Here is a 9,106-nt window from a genome sequence, read left to right on the forward strand (position 1 = left end):
ATCTTTAAATTGGAAAGACCTAGTGCTTATCCTTAAATTCAGTGCTAGACAGAGTCCTCGAGCTCTAGTAAATTCAGTGCTATACAGAGTCCTCGAACTCTCAGTAACTAAGTGCCACCAAGGGTCAGTTGAAACCCGGAACTCTTTTGAACTTTACCTACTTCTGTAGAGCATCACCATGTCTTGGACGGAGAATAAATTAGTTCGTACGTCGTCTTCTCCCAGCCCTTCTTCAGATTCTTCGGAACAGGAGGTAGAACGGACGCCGCCGTACGCTGAATCGATCGCCGCATTCTCGGTGGAAAGAGCAGCTGCGGGGCGGTCAGGATACATCGACAACCGTGAGGGGGCGAAGTGGAGTTTTTACAGGATGTTTTCATGCGTTATGGATATCCAGCGACGATTATAACTGATAGCGCCCGCACCTATACGTCTAATCCGTGGAGGGAATACCTGGAGGCACATCACATCGAGCACGTACAGTCTGCTATCTATCATCAGCATGCTAACCCGGTGGAGCGACGAATTCAAGAACTAAAGAAAACCTTGCGCGCGTTAGTGTATGTAGACCCGGCGGGTTGGCCTAAGAAATTGCCGCAGGTCTTGTTCGCGCTTCGCAATAGACGCATCGCCGCGACGGGAGCGACACCAGAGCAAATTTTGTTTGGGGTAGAGTTGAAACGACCTGGGGCATGAACGGCTCCTGCGCTAGTAATCGAGCAGCCGCAGCCGCGCGGTGACAGAATAATGCGCGCCTTACGTAGACAAGAGGTGTATCAACGACAATTGTTTCCGGAGCCCCGGGAGGCTGATAGACACTATATACGAGGAGAACAAGTGTTGACGCGAGGACGGCCGGGACAACATACGTTCGCGCCGAAGTGGCAGGGACCATTCCCTATACAGCGAGTGCTTGGCGACAACGTTTACGTCGTCAAGCAGAGGGAAAATGAACAGTCGGTTCATGTGAACGATATACGTTCTCTGCCACCACCGCGACGGGCGTCACCAGTGCGAGATAATGATGCGGGTTCATCCAGCGATGACGACGGCGACGAAGGGCCCCAACAAATTACGGTCGAGGCAATGGTACACCGGGAGGATCCGAAAGTAATGCGACGCCACGTAGAACCTAGTCCTGCGGATCAGGACGCAACGGCGCACCCAAGGTTGGGAAATGGCGTGGGTTCGAGCCGGGTCGCCAGCGTTAACGACGGAAACCAGCCGGAAATTGTAGTAAACCGCGACCCTAATGGCGAAATGAGCGCAAGTGGGTGGATCGTGACTGTTATGACAGTTGAACGCTGCTGTTTTGGAATTAAAAGTTTCCATTCTATTATATTAGTGTGTAGTGGTAATTTACTGGGTATGTATTTGTATAAAAGATTGTTTTCTATTTTCCATTGTGGGTAAAGATCTGGATTTTTTAATATATTTTCACGTAATGTTATGTACCACGTGTCGAGGTTATCTAATGAAATATCTACAATACTTTCTGAATTTTCGAGAGGATTCTTATTTTCGGGTGTTATACGAGATAAAGCGTCGGGTACTATATTTGAAGAGCCTTTACGGTGAACTAAGTTGAAAGAAAATTGACGCAATTTTACTGCCCATCGAGCTAATTTTCCTGTAGGATTTTTTAAATTATTGAGCCACAAAAGGCTATAATGATCGGTAATTACTGTGAACTGAGTTCCTTCGATATATGGACGAAATTTATCTACACAAAATAATAAACTTAATAACTCTCTTTCAGTTACAGAATAATTTCTTTCTGCTCGAGAAAGTGTTCGGGAAGCATAAGCAATCACGCGTTCGCTATTGTCAATGTTTTGAACTAATACGCCGCCTACACCTGTGTCGCTGGCATCGCATTGCACTGTGAAAGGTTGTGAAAAATCTGGGGAACATAAAATAGGAGTGGAAATGAGAGCCTTCTTTATATTGATAAATGCTTTTTCAGCATCAGGGGACCAATTATTTTTTTCTTTCTTTTTCTTGCCTTTTAAGAGATCATTTAATGGAGACACTAGACTAGAGAAGTTTTCAATAAAACGGCGGTACCACGAACATAAGCCGACAAATCTCTTAATTTCGGTAGAAGTCGTTGGTCGCGGATAATTAACCATGGCAGACACCTTGTCCGGATCTGTACGCAGCCCGTCCTGATCAATAACATAGCCTAAATAAATTTAGCGTCCCTGAGCATATTAAGTATTCGATCTATTCGCGGGAGAGGGTATGAATCATGTTTGGTTATCTCATTTAACTTACGTCCATCAAAGCAAAAACGATATTCCCCAGACAATTTTTTTACCAATAGCACCGAACTATTCCACGGACTATGAGATGGTTCTACAACGCCTAATTTTAACATTTCGTCTAATTCCTCATTTAATATTTTTAACAGGTAAGGTGATATAAGATACTGACGCTGTTTAAAAGGCTTAGCATCTCCAGTATCAATAGTTAGGGTAATCTTATTAGTACGACCTAATTTAGTTTCACTACCTAATTGTTTAAAGCTGTCTATAATTTGTTTCGAGTCTTTCCCCTGTTTATCTGTAAGTTTCCTTAAATGAGACATTTCTCGCGACATATTGATGCTATTTACCTCCGTAACAAGTTGTACCTTAGCTTTGCTTAGTTGACATTGTACTTCCCAAGTATCATTTTGAAAATTTATTTTAATTCCAAACAATTTACAAAAATCACTCCCAAAAATAAAACTGTGTGTCAATGTAGGCACAACGACGCTTTTAAGAACCAGGCAATTATTATTAATTACTATAGGTAAATCAACTAAACTTTTTACTGGTTGTTTATTTCCATCAGCCGTGGTAACTTCTTTAAGTTCAGAGGGGTATATTTTTATATGTAATTGATTTAATAAATTAAGTCCTTCATTTCGTACTATTGAAATGGTAGCACCCGAATCTAACAATGCAACTATATTGTCATAAAGTTTGACAGAGACATATGGACGGTTATCTGACATTTGCTTTACAAAAATAAATAAAAGTTGTTCTGTGATATCTCCTCTATGGTTTTTATAAAAACTTGTAACTACTCTTAACCACTCCTGCCATTCATTATTGTTAAAGAAAGAATTTGAATTTACGCTGTTGGTCTGGTTAATTATTGAAGGGACTTGGTGACCAACTGACCAAATTTTCACTACTAGTTTCCCTGGCAATTTTTACATGTACGACTTGTTACATTCGGAGTACCGCATTTAAGACAAAATTGTCTTTTGAAATTATATTTACATTGACTATAAGTGTGATTGGCTTTCCTACAATTCCAGCAATTTTTTCGTCTAGAATAATCTGAGAACCTAGATGAACTAGGAGTAGAAACATCGTTATTTGTTGAAGTACTAGCTACACTAGGAACTGTTTTCGAATTTTTATTAGGTTTAAAGATACCTTTATTTACCGACAACCTATCCGTATGAGTACTGCTAGAATATGTGTTCTCGATGTAGGCTAATTCGGAATCAATAGAACACGCTTCAAATTTACTGGATGAACTTTTGGTTTCAATATCCAATACGTCAGCTTCTTCTAATTTTTTACAAAGTTTAGATAATGCTAAAATTGAAGCGCTTTCTTGTAAAGCTAATCTTTTCCTATACTCGGGTTGTAGGTTTTTTGTATATATTTAAGTTTTGTAGCCTCCGCCGCAGGTCGACTTAAACGATTAAATAAGGCTTCCACGCATCCAATGAAAATAACGACGGGTTCTAATTTCCCTTGTTTGCGCGATTTGATTTGTTCCCAAATATCTTCGTCAATGCTTGATTTAAGAAAATCTCTCTTTAGCTTTAGAATTAAAGAATCCCAGTTATTTATTTGCGGTTTTATTTGCCGTAACCAAAATGTAGCTTTCCCGGTGAATAAATCGCTCGCGGATTCGAAAAGATCGCTTTTAGTAATACGTCGAGCTTGGGCGAGCTCTTCGACACGTTCAAGAAATGAAAGGAGTTTTTTAGACTCGCCGTCAAATTGAATACCTAGTTTATATACTGGTTCCGGTTTAGAAGAACACGACACCACTACATTAGATGTACTTGGATAATTTGGACTTCCAAGTCTTAAAGCAATCGAAATAAATATTGTGATATATGCTGGGCACAAAAATATAGGGACTCTAGACAGAATTGGGAATTAGGGTATTAGAATAAATATTTAAATAAACCGTTAGGTCATAACTGCTGGGAGAATGATTGTATTTATAACTACCACGCGAAACATTAAACTAATATCTACTACACGAAAGATTTTCACTCACTCTATATGAAAAATATTTTTACATAATCACTAGATTAAACAAGTTGAATCAATTGTAACAAACTACTTCGAGCCCCACACGTTGGCCGCCATTTTTGGTGCCGTGGTTTTTTCTTTTGATTATTAAAAAAAAGGTATTGGGGTTGTTTTATTCTTTATTTATTTTATATTTATTTTTAATCTCAAGAAAACCACACATAAACGGCAGCTTTTCGTAGGTTAGGAAGCAGCTAGCTAAAATTGTTTATACAGTATGGTATTAAATTGGGGCGCCACGTAATGTGTATTCTGCAAAGTTACGGAAGTCAGAACACTTCATAAAATTAGGGTTTTACTGAGACGCTGATATTTATTAGTCACATATACAGGGTGAGTGAAAATAAGTGAGATAATTAGAAAGAACAAAAATATTTATTCTAAATCCCAGACTAATGGTTATTCGCTTCAGACAAATGTAAGAACATTTTATAAAAAAATAATTCATATTAATGAAATCAGATATATAATACCTACAAAAGATTGATTGGATTATAAAGTGATCTATTTAATATTAGAAGCAATTATTAATTTGTGAAACAATATGTTATAAGGATAAAGAACACGTTTATGTGATGGGAGTTACTCCAAATCTCGCTTATTCATAGTACTATGCTTTAGCGTAACAATATCATATTTCAAATAAACAAATTATATATATATATATATACATATTTATAAATGCGTGCATTCAGTATGTTTCATCAAAAAAAAAGAATTATAACGCTTATATAAAAATGTATGTAGGTAATATGTATTTCTGTGTTATTTTAACCAATTCATAATAGGAGAGAGTATAAAAAAAAGTTCTTATCTGTCTTGGCGGCTTCTCGATGAAGTGGTCGAGTCCTGTAGATGAAGGAAAATGGCGGCGTCAGGTCCTAAATTGGGTGGAGCTGTATATCTGCGCCTAAATTTTTACTCGGAAACTGGAGAGACAACACGGAAGAAGTTTTCCGTTTAGAATTTAAATTAAAATGCCTTATTGCCCTTAATTCTGGCACATCCTTAAATCGAAACTATCATTAACTAAGAAAAAAAAATTAAACCCCATCCCTAATGTTGTTTTTTTTTGGGAAGATGATAAACAATTAATTTAAACTCACCTTTTAAAAGAGATTTGTAAGACGAAGAAGAAAAAATATGTACATAAAAACTGGAGCTTGGCTGCAGGTGTTAGTTTAATCGGCATATCTTGAAGAGGCTGAGTTCAATTTCTTGGGATACTATCAGTAGACATCGAGGAGTGAATGGCATGGATTTTTCGTGTGCAATTTCAGATCCCCAAATGTAGGAAAATTGGTAGTTAATAACCAGCACACCTTATCCCATCGCCTACCAAAATTCAACTCCTCGCTCGATTTTCTGAGAACCCGAAGGTTCTGGTACCACGAAAGTACTTTAATTTGGTGGGGGTAAACATTTCCGGAATAAAAGATTGATGATCTCGGCAACCAGAAATACAAATACAGATAGTAGATATATGTGACACTGAATATCTGAAGAATGGGAAAAGAAAATACCATAATGGAACTGCTAAATAAGAAGATTTATTTGATGGTAAGTATTTAGTATTTAGGTAATTAGTAATTAACCCTTTTTTTTTGCTGTAGGTAGCTTGGTAAATTACCGTAAACTGGAGAAATATATGGATTTATAAAACTTGTGAACCAGTTTTAAATAAATGCACCTACGTCATCTTTTATTTAAAGTTGTAGTATACTAATATAGATAATATGTATATTTTTTTATATTGTTATTACCATAATATACGTATTTTCCATTAAATTCTACAATATTACTTATCAAGTATTTTAATTTTTCTGCTACCGTATTACATTGTAATTGTAAAATTAGTTATTCATAAAGTAATTAATATGATTTTACAAATTTTAAGTACTTTTCTGGCGGTAGTAATTTTAAATGCTACACCACCAATAAAGGGTACAAAAGGAAAAAGCCATCGCCGTACGCCGTACGCTTGTCTCGACGGGGGGATGTCATATTCAGCGTCGATTTCGGTGCGGTGGGCGGAGCCTAGCTCTACCCCACCGATACGTATAAAAGGGCGCGCAGCCAAACCGCGCTAGCTCATTCGCGTCGCAGCTTCACTAGCCTGCAGTTCCGAGTGAGCAGCCGACCTGTGAGGACGTATTTGTGCAGTGAAGTAGAGACGAGTGAACGTGAAGTGGAAGCCCCACACACCAGCCCGGTTAACACGGGTAAGTCCCTTTATATTTTCTTAAGTGAATTTTATTTTATTGTGTACCATTTATTTTCACCATTATTGTGACTAAGACAAACGACATAACTGACAGACAAAAAAAAACAAAACATCACGTACGCCCCCGAAAGGGGAACCCCTAACGCGATCAATACATACACACAAACACACACACCCAAACACACATACCAAGACTAACATGACGGACTCTGTGACCACGACATGGACGACGACGCGACCAGTGAGAGGTCCTCTTCAAGGGCCTCCTCCACCTCCTCAGACTCTCCAAACACCACGACAAAAGCTGACTCATATGACAAATTGCAGCAACAAAAAGACGAAAATAAGACACTGAGACGACAAATACGCAAATTGACAGAACAAAACGACAGACAAAGCCTACAAATACAGCCATTGACAAAACAAATTGCCGACATGCAAATAACGCTAAAACAATCTGACGAAAACACACTACGACTACACGACAAATTAGATAAACTACTAAACAAACAAACACACGACAATACACAAAATGCACGCAATACACACACACACCCACACCCACCCCCTCACGTACAGACAAGCGCAAAAAGGACTTGACAGAGCCCTCGAGCGAGGACGAAGCCCCCCAACGCAAAAAACCAGACCAAAAAACACTAAACACTACACACACAAACACACGACCACGCGCCCCCCAACCACCCACCAGTACCCAACAAAAAACACAGAAACAGACCACAAACACGAAACAAAACACAACACAAAACACGCCAAATACATCAGAACAAACCACTGACACACAACCCCCCTCCCCAGTAATCTTGCGTAAGCAAGAGCGCTGGACACAAATTAACCAATTACTAAACACACAAAAAATAAATTACACTAAAGCCAAGCTCACGAAAGACGGGGTAGCCATCTACACCGCTACACCTACAGACCACAGACACTTAACTAAAACACTCGCGGACAGAGGCGAGGAGTACCACACCTTCACCCTCAGCGAAGAGAAAACGCTGAGAGTGGTGATACGTGGAATACCGGCGGGTGTTCCACCAAGTGAGGTCCAACTCGACCTTGCACGACAAGGGTTCCCCGGCGCAATAGTGCACCGCATGGCGAGCCGACAAAATAAACAGGAAATGCCCCTGGTCCTAGTTCAGGCCCCACAGGACCAGGAGGACATCCTGAAGGTAACCCGCTGCTGCTCGCTCGTGGTTCGAGTAGAGCTGCAGCGAAAGCAGCGGGTTGCCACACAGTGCCACCGGTGCCAGCGGTTCGGCCACGGCCAGACCCGGTGCACAGCTGAGCCAAAGTGCGTAAAATGTGGCGAAAACCACAGCACGCACGTATGCAAAAAGGCCAAAGACACGCCCGCCAGGTGTGCAAATTGCGCCGGGCCACACCCCGCCAGCTATATGGGGTGCCCTCAGTACCCCAAAGCTAAAAACACAAAAACACAAAACACAGACACACACACGACACAAAACACTACACAAACACACAGACAGCCCCTCCTACCCACCCCAAACACAACCCCAGGACGCACATACGCTGACATGACCAGAAAAACACAAAACACACAAAAACAAAAACACAACACCTCACCACACGCACACACAGACACGACACCCTCCCAACCGGGCGCGGCGGCCCTGATTGACGCAACAAAGCGTCTTCAGGACTTCTGCGTCCAGCTGACGACCATGGTGTCGAATATGCAAAAATTATTCGACTTCTAATGGCTCGTCGGCCCTCCCAACCCTCCTCGCTGAGAATTTCGTCCTGGAACCTTGACGGGTTCCGGGCCAAAAAAACGGAACTCGTGGACATCTTGAACCGTCTAAACATAGACGTTATGGCTGTCCAGGAGACCTACCTCAGCGAGGCATCCCGTACCTCCATCCCTGACTATGACATATACAGACATGACAGAAACCGTAACGGGGGTGGTATTGCACTCATAGTAAAGAAATGCATCGACCACTATCCGCTAAATATACCGTTAAATGCCTAAATATCCGCCCAATACGAAGGGTATTCCGTCCACAATCCAATAATCCTGGATCTGAAACACCGTTCTCCCAGTCATCAAAACCACCCATGATCTGGAGGCGGCAATCCTTTCCCTTGAGACAGACATTAAAAACGCCCTGACACAGGCTACGACTGAGACTATTGTCCCCCGACTGACAAATCCCCGGGGCACCCTCCCCAATGACGTAAAAGACTTAATACGTGACAGACGACGTGCGAAACGGCTTGCCACCCGCACCCGCCTCCCCCGACACAGACATGACTTAAACGTACTTAACAGACGGGTGAAGGCGGCTCTGGATGAGCTGGCCCAGGACAACTGGGCTAGGCACCTGGAGTCGCTGGATCCACAAGACAACAGCCTCTGGAAAACGCAGAGGGCCCTGCGACAGACCGCTCGCCGTAAAATTCCTCCAATCCACGGTAGTGTGGGGGTGGTTTACACGAACCAGGAAAAGGCCGAGGCTTTCGCCGATAGCCTGGAACTGCAGTGTAGACTGCCTCAGCTGCCCGA

This window comes from Anoplophora glabripennis, unplaced genomic scaffold (genome assembly GCF_000390285.2).
Source record: "Anoplophora glabripennis isolate ALB-LARVAE unplaced genomic scaffold, Agla_2.0 scaffold1229, whole genome shotgun sequence".
In the NCBI taxonomy this organism is placed as follows: domain Eukaryota; kingdom Metazoa; phylum Arthropoda; class Insecta; order Coleoptera; family Cerambycidae; genus Anoplophora; species Anoplophora glabripennis.